This window comes from Triticum urartu, chromosome 2A (assembly GCF_056163025.1).
Source record: "Triticum urartu cultivar PI428250 chromosome 2A, HENAU_Tu73, whole genome shotgun sequence".
NCBI lineage: Eukaryota > Viridiplantae > Streptophyta > Magnoliopsida > Poales > Poaceae > Triticum > Triticum urartu.
Window position 1 is genome coordinate 219274355 of NC_141874.1, and position 12135 is coordinate 219286489.

A 12135-nucleotide genomic window follows, 5' to 3' on the forward strand; every position below is an offset into this window, starting at 1 on the left:
ATGTCACCGCATCAAAGGTCCACTCAAAAAGCATGAAGAAAAGTCTTCATTACGTTATGCCACTTATATTAAAATATTTTATGACTACACAATAATCAAATATAATATATAATATATATTTTTTCTTTAGTTCTTATATTATTAATTCAACTATAAAAGCTTCATACAATCAAATCACTAAAATATATTGTAATCGATTCACACATTGAAATATATTGCAATCCATTCACACAACAACACAAAGCGATTCCCATAACAACGCGCAGGGTACTCTACTACTTAAAAAGAACTAGTCAATGTGTACGTGCAATGCACGTTAATTTGAAAGTATATTAAGTGCGTGCGGATATTAAGTAGGATATTATATACATGTTATTATGCGATTAGCATTATGTTTGGCATGAAATTAACTGCACGCTAAACGTGTCGAGCGCTCGACATTGAAGCAGTCTAAATCGTTGGATTGACATGATTTGATGGCCGAGATTAATTGGATCTACCCCTTTGGGTCTTTTTATATTGGTATAGATATAGATATAAGGTTTCCATTTCATCTTTCTTACCGTCATCCTTTCGTCCAACATTTCATGTATATGCTAACTAGTAAGCATGCACGTGCAACGCACGTCTCAAACAAAATGAGTTGATATAATATAATATTAAAATATATTTTCAAAAGAGTGGCATATTTTGTGATCCACCGCACGGATCATGATCAGTAATAAAAACATTTATTATGAATCTATTTTTTATGTTAGTGAGTTTTTATTACCGAGCCAACTGTATTTATCATCATGTCTTATGCCAGCGATATGAGCGCGCGTGTAACACATGATCTAGAAACATGTCTTCACATAAAATGCACGATGACATAATAATTGTATTATAATTTGTTACAAAAAGATATTTTAGAAACCACGTCTATGCATCTCTTGAAGGTCCATCTTTTGAAGCAATGAAGGTCCATCTATTGATGCGATCTATGATGCTTCGTTCAATTGATGGGATATTGTTTTGAGCTTCATTCTCTTCATACTTCAAAATATGCACCAAAAATTGCGTTCTCAGTTCAAAATCATCCTACATATGCATTATACAACATTGTTATAACAAAATAATGTGCAATGTGTATACAAATAAGCATGGTGTAAATACTAACCTGGGGTATTGGAAAATATAGCTGTCCATCGCACAATGAGTGCATGAAATTAAACACCAAATAACCCGACAAGGCACTACATTTATAAAATATTACATTGTCTATTGAGTAAATCAATTAATCTTGTGATGCATTGAAAAGATTCATACCCATGTGAGTTTGTTGGAACAACAGGAACTTTGCATTCCCATTTAGAGATGTCGTCTTTGAATGCAGGGTTTGCAACTCCGAACGCACGTTTTAGGTTGTTGACCACAGTTTTAAGTACAATTTTTTCCCAAAATAGGTATTGGTATCGGATCCATAAGTGAGACAACTTTTCTATTTTGATCGAAAACAAACAATAGAGATATCCCACAAATATCCCAAGGCAATAAAATCTGCAACGGTGCATACATTTTAAAATTTAGAAAACATTAGTTAAGACATGAAAAACCATTATTATAAATTAAAATTTTAAAACTTATTGTATCACACTGCGAAATATGATACTCATTACTGTCTGGCTAGCTATCAAACATCCATTTCAACATAGCAATGTCCATATTTTCACGATGACGTGAGTCTTGTGCATAGTAGGACATGGACTAAAATAAGAAAAGGAAAATATTAGTTTCATGAGGAAAAATGTAATACATGATTATAATGACTTACACAAAAATTTAGATCCATGTAGTGACATGGAATGTCTCTGAAAAGCTGGACTTCGTGGCGCGCTAGTATCCGTACAGCCATATTGAAGCAATCAACATCCATGCATTCATCATTATTTAATATGTTTTTAATTTGTCTCAAATTAAAACTAATGGGATAAGGATCAAAGCTTTTCACCCATTCGCTTCTATAAAATTGAAATTCTGTCAATTATAATAAAATCAGAGTAATTTATTAAAATACAAAAGGAACTAAAAATATATGGCTTACTCTAGTAGAGCGACATCATCAACCATACCGATGAACAAACAAAGTTCATCTATTAAGTAATCATTTGTTGGAGTGAGAGAGGGCGAAAGGATAAATAATTGCGAGATGAGCTCAACTTCTGACGATGTATTCGATGGTTTGAGGTTCTCAGGGGGTGTTTCCAGATCATAAAATCCGTGGGATCTGTGTTGTCTTCGTCATCTTCAATGTCTCGATTTCTTATATTATCATCATTCAATTCCGAGTCCACTAAAATGACGGCTAGTTTCATTCTAAAATCTGTGATATGATCCTATTAAAATAGAACTCATAGTTAAATAGTGATACACCATAGAATGTAAGTATAATGATACACATCGAAAAATACCTGTGTAGGAGAGTCAGACAAAATTTCTCCTGTGAAGTACTCCATAAAATTTACCATCCATAAACCACAAGATGACCTGCATGATTACAAAAGTTAAATATATTAAATAGTATTTTTATCAATTTTATAGATATTTATATAAGAAAACTTTTAAAATCATGAAATGATCATGACTATAAGAAAGAAGTGATGATAAAGAAAATTCCGCGCTCACTCATAATCCCTCTCCAGAATGTATGAAAAATAATGTAACAAGTTAATATATTTTGGTTGGGACAACCCCGCACTCATCAATAATCCCTCTTCGAAACATGCTTAAAAGTGGAGATTAGTAAAGTAAAACTCAGTTAGTGTTCCTGCAAAAAAAACTCAATTAGTGAAACCGCCCCCTCACTCCATCCTTCACAGGTAGACGACAGATTCCCCATCCCCCCCTCACTGGCAGACACCAGATTCCCCATCCAGCTGGCGATCTGTGGTGGCCGCCCCTCCCCTTCGTCACCACTCCCAGCCGCTGCGGAGGCCCCTGATGCGCCCCGCCCCTTCCCTTCGTCACCACTGCCGGCGGCCACGGAGGCCCCTGATGTGCCCTGCCACTCCCCTTCGTCACCACTGCCGGTGGGCGTGCATGCCCTTGATCTGCCCCGCCCCTTCTTCGTATAAGGTCGTCGAGGTACTGGACGAGGCGCTCGAGCTCGGCATGCGCGCCGGCGACGCCGGGGCCCTCCTTCCTGACGCAATCGCCGCCGCCGCCATGAGCGTCTCCAACTTCTCCCGCGCGCCATGAACTTCCCTTCCCCCCTGCTCGGGACACCAGCAAGGTCCGGTTTCAACTCTTATCCCCTCGATCCGGATGCTCTGCTCTCTGACCACAACTTTATTTGGTTGTTCGATTCGGTCAGGAGCTTGCGATCTGTAGTTCCTTCCTTCCATGGATGACCACGAAGACCTCTGCGTGCTGTGCTGCTGCTCGGGACCCTCCCTATGCTTCTCATCACTAGTTCTTGTCCAGGTTAGTCTCTTCGACCCCTGCCTGTCCCCGTCAAATCGGTGCATAGCCTCATTTTATTCTGCAGTCTGTATCCTTTCAGCTTGTATACTTTATTCTTATTGTGGAGAAATTTCTTTTGTGATGCAACTAATGGGGACATACAAAAAACACATAATGTTGATTGCTTTGAGTCAGAAGGTATACCCATATGTCTGCAGTCTGCTCTTAATACACTCTTCCCTTGGCCATGCACTGATGTTTAAGTCTTTCCACTTATCAGATTTTAGTTCCATTTGAAGCTTAGCATATTGGAATACATTTTCCAGTCCTTTCAGCTGTTGCATGAATAAATGGCAAGGTATTAGCATCACAACCGAAGAATAACAGAAAATTGTCTTATCAAAAGATGGTGCAGTGGGGCTAATAACTAGCCATAGCATTGAGGTCTTTGCGGTTCATTCCTGGGCCTACCAAGTCGAGCACCTGGATACATCGCTTCCCAGTATTTATAACTGCTAGGTACTAATGAAACTCTTCAATGTTAACTGGAACGAATATCCGAAAATAGGTTTTTTGTTAGTTTAGGTCCCATGTATACAAACATTTGCCCTCTATTGAATTCATAGTAATATGTATGGAACTGAGACTCACCATATCATGTTCCAAATAAGTTTTAGCTCTCTGTAATACCCATCTTGGCGCATCATCCCGTAGAGAGCTAAATTCCTTTATCATCTTAGAGATGCATTCATTCTCTAAGAACACACTTCCACCTGACCTCATCTGTAGATGCTCTTTAGCACTTATGCAATGTATGTATGCGTCTATGATCTACAATATCAAGTGCACACCTTGGTTAGGAGATAACATGAACTCATGTTAAAAACATCCTCTTATCATAAAGCTACATATACTTACTTCGTCGCCAACAAATTCTCCTTCGTTAAAAGGCGTGCTAATTGTACTTTTTTGAGATATGAGTCGTTGATGCTCACTAAATTTCTTCTATTGCTGGGTTCAGTCATGATATTTTCAATCATGGACCAATCATCGCCGGTGCAAGCATAATCTATCATGATGTAAGTCAAAACATTGATTAATAACAAAGAAAATAAATGTAGCAAAAGCAAGGCATACAAGGACTTGTCCGTGCCTTCTGGAGCCACCACATAGTCTGGTGCCTTCTTGGGTTTGTTATGTAGCCGGATAGGCTTCCTTGTTTGTGGCCCTTCCATGCCGGACGTTTGTGCTAAATCTTCGTCCTCATCTGCCACCAATTGTTCACTTGATTCATCAAAGGATAATTCCTGAAAGCCACAGTACAATGAATAATCGGTATGCAGGATATAACATAATTAGAATTATAACTATTTGGGACATAGTTGAAAAAGAAAAGATGCCTCTGTCACTTCAGAGACTTCGGAATGAGTGGACTGCGTGCTCTGCTTTTTCTCCACTTCTTTTGTGTTGGCTATTCCATTTGTGCCAGAGTGTCCCCTATAGTTTCCGCCCCTTCGGTGCCTAATGTTTGTGCTAATTCCTCATCCCGAGCTAGCCTCGTTCGTTCACTTGTTTCGTCGAAGGTTAATTCCTGAGAGCAACATTACAAATAATATTTTGCATGCAGGATATAATATAATTAGAATTCGAACTATTTGAGACATAGTTGGAAAAGAAAATATGCCTCTGTCACCTCGGAATCAGTGACCCACGTGCATTTCCTTTTCTCCACTTCTCCTTTGTCGGCTATTTCATTTGATTCTGCCAGCTTGTCCCCTATAGTTTCTGCCTCTTTGGTCTTCGTGCTATTATTTTTCTCTACTTCGTCTTTGTCATCTATTCCATTTGGTTCTTCCTTGCTTACTAACTGAAACACACAATAATATAATATTATCCAGTACTTATAAAATAGCAATTATTATTAAGGTGAGTAAAGAATTGTAGGCATGATATTATTATACTACAAATTACATATTATTTTGTCCTGGCAGAATAAAAATAATAGTGACATGTGAAAATAAAAACCGCCTTTGTCGACTTGGGGTTCCGTGCTTGTTTTAGGGTATGACCTCATCAATCTGCATATTTTCTGTATCATCGATGATGGTTTGTTCTTCTATTGCCTTTGTTGACTCAGTGTTCATATTCTCGTCTTTGGTGGTATGCTCGTCCTCGGCTCCCCCGTTGATGTTTTCTTGAAAACCGAAGCACATATTATTGTCACGCTGTTAACATTAGGCCCCTATGTTTTGTTACCTTGAAAAAGAATCTTATATGTTGGGACGGAGGGAGTACATCACAACTGGATGCACATATTTTGACATGTTTACTTTAACTTAGTGGCATCAGGACATTCTTTCCAACAAAATTTTAGTATCTTCTTTGTCTAATTGTTCATTCAATCAACTATTTGATATTCACTTGCGTGACTATTCTCTCAAGTAATCAGGTGGATGTTGCCCAAAGAATTTCTATAGTGACACAAAGCATCTTGGCAATTTTGTGGGGTCACACAGGGCATGTTGATTCACTTTGTTGGATCCCCTCTAGTGACTATGTTGCCTTGTAGATGTGAAATCGTGAATAGGATGTAATTACGTAGAGATATCATTACCGTGACGATAGCAGATTGATCCGCACATGCCACCGGGGATTGTGACCCAGACATGGAGGACGATGGTAGTTCACCATGGACAGATGCTGGAGAGACTTGCGGTGGAGGAGGCCGGCATGGTGGAGGGGTGTGAGATGCGACAGTCCTTTGCGAGAGATGATGAAGGAGAGGTGGAAGGAAACCCTATGGTGCAACACCCGTTGCTTCTTTGTGCTCCTGATCGAGAGATCGTTTGTTGTAGGCAATATGGAAGGCGGAAATCACGGTAAGTACTTCCATAGCGCGAGGAAAGGGAATCATGAGCGTTATCTCAGGCCGCACACTTTCCTTTAATTTATCTTAGGCCCAATGCTTTTCTTTTTTCCTTTGATTTATCTCAGGCCAATGCTTTTCTTTTTCTTTTTCTATACCTCACGCATACAAAATTAATGGAGTTATTTTCGTAAAGAAAGTTTACCTTTCTCTGTAAAAAAGTATAATTCTTTGAGATTAAATGACGTAACCTCGCAAACATTGTACTAAACCATCAAGATGAGTTTCGTACTGATGTTATATTCTTACTATTATTGCTGCTAACGTGTAAAATGCAATATTTCATGCATGCTAGTAATATAGCCTGGCCTGGAAAAACTTCATAAATAATTTCTTATATGAAAGAAACCATCATCCATATGCCATACCTGGGTTAACTGAACTACCTTGGTGGTATTTGCAGGGCTGACCTGCATGAGTACACATTGAGAAGCAAGAGAATCAAAGACGACATCCTTCGTGCAATGGCCAGCGCTATTGGAGCTTGATGAATCAAGGACTATCCTTTTTGGCTAAGGTTTGATCTTTTCATTGGGCATCAAGCCTCACTCTGTTGTCTACTATGCTCTTATTGTTCTTCTAATGGACAAAGGTGTCGCTGGACTACAGTTTATCAGAGATGGAACGTGGTACAATGTTCCAACTGTGTCTAACTACACCTTGCTAATCAAGGTTGGTGTTACAATGGGGGTAGCCATCTCTGAACCTTAAGTAAATTCCTCCCATCTTTATGCGACAATGGAGGTAGCCATCTCTGAACCTCGGGTTTTTTATTGGTGCAGATGATGACAAATGGGATATTTAAAGGGCCAGTACATAGGGTTGTAACCAATTCTGAGAAAGAGAGACATGATGAAGGTGAGTCTGCTTCAGATGTTGAATGAGGACCAACCGGCGAGATACATGAAAATGGAGGTAAAGGATTTATCACGAGGAGAAAGAGTCATTGGATTCGTTAAGGATATGATCAAGGTGGGTCTGCTTTGGTGCTACAATACGAGAAAGAAAAAGGTATAAATTGTGAATTTTAATCACGATTTTCAAGAGAAGGTATTTGTGAATGAAATTGCTGCTCCTGTACACAGGACATACTATAGCTCTATGACAATGATTCCAGGCAATTAAATTTTGCTGGTAAAGCAAACTTCTGTCCTGGACGTATGTTCATATAGTAGTAATAAGTAATAACTCTTGACATTAAGAAAAAGCCCATATAGTAGTAATAAGTAATAACGCTTGACATTAACAAGAACAAAGTCCTCTCAAACATGAAACCATGTAATCCAAATGTGCACAATCCTAGCTGATGCTGAAGTATAGTCTAGTCAGCGAGTGAATAGCAAAAGCCAGTAACTATGATAGATTCTTGATGTTTTAGTACTGCAACATTTTAACTATGGGTGCCTCTCTTCATGTGGCGATTCCTTTCTTTGTCCTCTGTCTCGCGGAGTACCTCGACAATCAGTTTGTCATTTGCCGCTTCCATAAGTTCTTTTTTGTTCATTAATTTTTCTTTGCACGGTTTCTCACCTGACATCCTGAAGCTCCCTGAAATATTTGAGAGAATGAGCACAACAACATATTCTCCAAACAATAGATAAATATTTTGCATGATAGCTAAAAAAGATGCGCAACAGCTGAAAACATTAGCAGAAGAACACAGTTGCATACATTTTGCCCATATTCTCTGAAAAAAAGGTGTAGCCATTGATCATTATATATGCGTACCCCATCTTATCATTACATACCATGTGCATACCACATGTGACATGTTATATACTTATATTATCAGAGGGGGATCAGATGTAGAAGCAAAGCAAAGCTCTCACCTTTTGCTGGATCGAACAAGATACTCTTGTGTTCATCCACTTTACCTCCTATTCCACTTCTTCTCATTCGATAAACTTGCAAATGAAAAACAAATAATGTTAGATCTATGAGTATTTAAAGACAAATTGACATAGTATTATCTGCAAATAAATATTCAAATGACACACCTGCCTCAACTCCCCAAAACATCTCTGTAGACAATGTTCTTTGTGCTTTTTCCGAATTTATCAACCTCCTTGTTTGGCTTGGCCGAAATTCGTGTCGTCTCTCTGGACACTCCCCTTGACAATGGAACATATAGCTGACCATGTGAGAATACTGGCTCGGGAAGGTAAATACCGACGTTTGGGATAGTCTGACCCTACGCCTTGTTAATTGTCATCGCAAAACTCAGGCGGATGGGGAACTGTTTTCTCTTATGTTTGAAAGGAAGTGAGATGTCCTCGGAGGGCAACATAGGGATCCTAGGTATGAACACCCTATTTCCAGCATGCTGACCACTCATACGTCTCCAACGTATCTACTTTTCCAAACACTTTTTCCCTTGTTTTGGACTCTAACTTGCATGATTTGAATGGAATTAACCCGGACTGATGTTGTTTTCAGCAGAATTACCATGGTGTTATTTATGTGCAGGAGCAAACATTCTCGGAATGACCTGAAACTTCACGGAGCAACTTTTCAGAAAATATGAAAAATACCTGCAAAAGATGAAGGCCAGGGGGCCCACCACCTGCCCACGAGGGTGGGGGGCGCGCTTGCCCCCTAGGGTGCGCCCCTACCTCGTGGGCCCCCTGTTGCCTCTCCGACTCCAACTCCAACTATATATATTGAGTTTCGGGGAGAAAAAAATCAGAGAGAAGAAATCATCGCGTTTTACGACACGGAGCCGCCGCCAAGCCCTAAAACCTCTCGGGAGGGCTGATCTGGAGTCTGTTCGGGGCTCTAGAGAGGGGAATCTGTCGCCATCATCATCATCAACCATCCTCCATCATCAATTTCATGATGCTCACCGCCGTGCGTGAGTAATTCCATCGTAGGCTTGCTGGACGGTGATGGGTTGGATGTGATCTATCATGTAATCGAGTTAGTTTTGTTAGGGTTTGATCCCTAGTGTCCACTATGTTCCGAGATTGATGTTGCTATGACCTTGCTATGCTTAATGCTTGTCACTAGGGCCCGAGTGCCATGATTTCAGATCTTAACCTATTATGTTTTCATCAATATATGAGTGTTCTTGATACTATCTCGCAAGTCTATAGTCACCTATTATGTGTTATTATCCGTTAACCCCGAAGTGATAATAATCAGGATACTTACCGGTGATGACCGTAGTTTGAGGAGTTCATGTATTCACCATGTGTTAATGCTTTGTTCCGGTTCTCTATTGAAAGGAGGCCTTAATATCCCTTAGTTTCCGTAAGGACCCCGCTGCCACGGGAGGGTAGGACAAAAGATGTTATGCAAGTTCTTTTCCATAAGCACGTATGACTATATTCGGAATACATACCTACATTATATTGACGAACTGGAGCTAGTTCTGTGTCACCCTAGGTTATGAATGTTACATGATGAACCGCATCCGGCATAATTCTCCATCACCAATCCATTGCCTACGAGCTTTCCACATATTGTTCTTCGTTTATTTACTTTCCCGTTGCTATTGCTATCATCACTACAAAATACCAAAAACATTGCTTTTACTACTGTTATCTTTTGTTACCGTTATCAGTACTATCATATTTCTTTGCTACTAAATACTTTGCTGCAGATATTAAGTTTCCAGGTGTGGTTGAATTGACAACTCAGCTGCTAATACTTGAGAGTATTCTTTGGCTCCCCTTGTGTCGAATCAATAAATTTGGGTTGAATACTTTACCCTCGAAAACTGTTGCGATCCCCTATACTTGCGGGTTATCAAGACTATTTTCTGGCGCCGTTGCCGGGGAGCATAGCTCTATTCTTTGAGTCACTTGGGATATATATCTGGTTATCATTATGAAGAACTTGAAAGATCCAAGAACTAAGATTTATCCCTCAACTACGAGGGGAGGTAAGGAACTGCCATCTAGCTCTGCACTTGATTCACCTTGTGTTTTGAGTAAGCTTGCGACACCTACACCTGCTTCTGCTATTCGTTCTGATATGTCGCATGTTATTGATGATGCCACTTCTGCTATGCATGATACTTATGATGAAACTACCTCTATGCCTGATATTACTATGCCACTTAGTGATTTTCTTGATGAACAACTTGCTAGGGCTAGAGAAATTGGAAATATTGAATCTGATGATACTGATGAAAGTGATGATGAAGAATCACTTGTTATTTCTAAGGGTTATGTTTTTGATCAAGAAGCTTCTTTAGCTATTTTAGCTTGCAAAAATAGAAATGAACTCAAAAGGTTATTAGTTAAATGGAGTAAGCAATCTCTAAATGCTAGAATGAAACCTGACCCTGCTTTTGCTACTTCACCTATCTTTGTTACTGATAAGGATTATGAATTCTCTGTTGATCCTGATATAATTACTTTGGTTGAATCTGATCCTTTTCATGGTTATGAATCTGAAACTGTTGTGGCACATCTTACTAAATTGAATGATACAGCCACCCTGTTCACTAAAGATAAGAGAACTCGTTACTTTTACATCTTTAAAATATTTCCGTTCTCATTAAAGGGTGATGCTAAGGTATGGTTTAATTCTCTTGATCCTGGTTGTGTGCGTAGTCCCCAGGATATGATTTATTACTTCTCTGCTAAATATTTCCCTGCTCATAAGAAACAAGCTGCCTTAAGGGATATATATAATTTTGTGCAAATTGAAGAAGAGAGTCTCCCACAAGCTTGGGGGAGGCTTCTCCAATTACTTAATGCTTTGCCTGATCATCCTCTTAAGAAAAATGAAATACTTGATATCTTTTATGATGGACTAACCGATGCCTCCAGATATTACCTGGATAGTTGTGCTGGTTCTGTTTTCAGGGAAAGAACACTGGATGAAGCTAAAATTCTATTGAATAATATGTTGATAAATGAAAATAATTGGACACCTCCAGAGCCAATTCCTGAGCCTATTCCTAAACCAACTCCGAAGAAGAGGGGTATTCTATTAATCAGTCCTGAAGATATGCAAGAGGCAAAGAAATCTATGAAAGAAAAAGGTATTAAAGATGAAGATGTTAAGAATTTACCTCCTATTGAAGAAATACATGGTTTTAATTTACCGCCTGTTGAAGAAACATATAATCTTAATCCATTACCTATTGAAGAAACTCATGGTCTTGATAACCCGACACAGGTAGTAAAGGTAATTTCTCTCTATAGATATGATAAAGCTGAAATCCCATTTACTAAATTTGCTAGCCCATGCTTAGATGAGTTTGATAAATTTATGGCTAATCAAGAAGACTTTAATGCTTATTTTGGTAGACAATTGAAATACAATTCAAATATGCTTGATCACTTGGGTGATTATATGGCTAATGTTAAAGGTGAACTTAAACTTATTAGTAAACATAATTCTATGGTTACCACTCAAGTAGAACAAGTACTTAAAGCTCAAAATGATTTGCTCAATGAATTGAATAGTAAAGATAATGATAATGCTGTTAGAGTGGCTACTAGAACTGGTAGAATGACTCAGGAACCTTTGTATCCTGAAGGCCACCCTAAGAGAATTGTGCAAGATTCTCAGAGAAATAATATAGATGTACCTAGTTCTTCTAAAAAGAAGAAAAAGAAAAATGATAGGACTTTGCATGCTTCTAGTGATCCTATTGCTGAAACACCTGAGAATCCAAATGATATTTCTATTTCCGATGCTGAAACTCAATCTGGTAATGAACCTGAAACAAGTGACAATGTTAATAATAATGTTCATGATGATGCTCAACCTAGTAATGATAATGACATAGAAATTGAACCTGCTGTTGATCT

The 12135-nt window shown here is 38.8% G+C and overlaps 1 pseudogene; it reads right to left on the minus strand.

Moving 5' to 3' along the window:
• Nucleotides 1–921: 921 nt before the first annotated feature.
• On the minus strand, nt 922–8100 carry LOC147984632 (uncharacterized; annotated as a pseudogene).
• Between the last annotated feature and the right edge of the window lie 4035 nt (nt 8101–12135).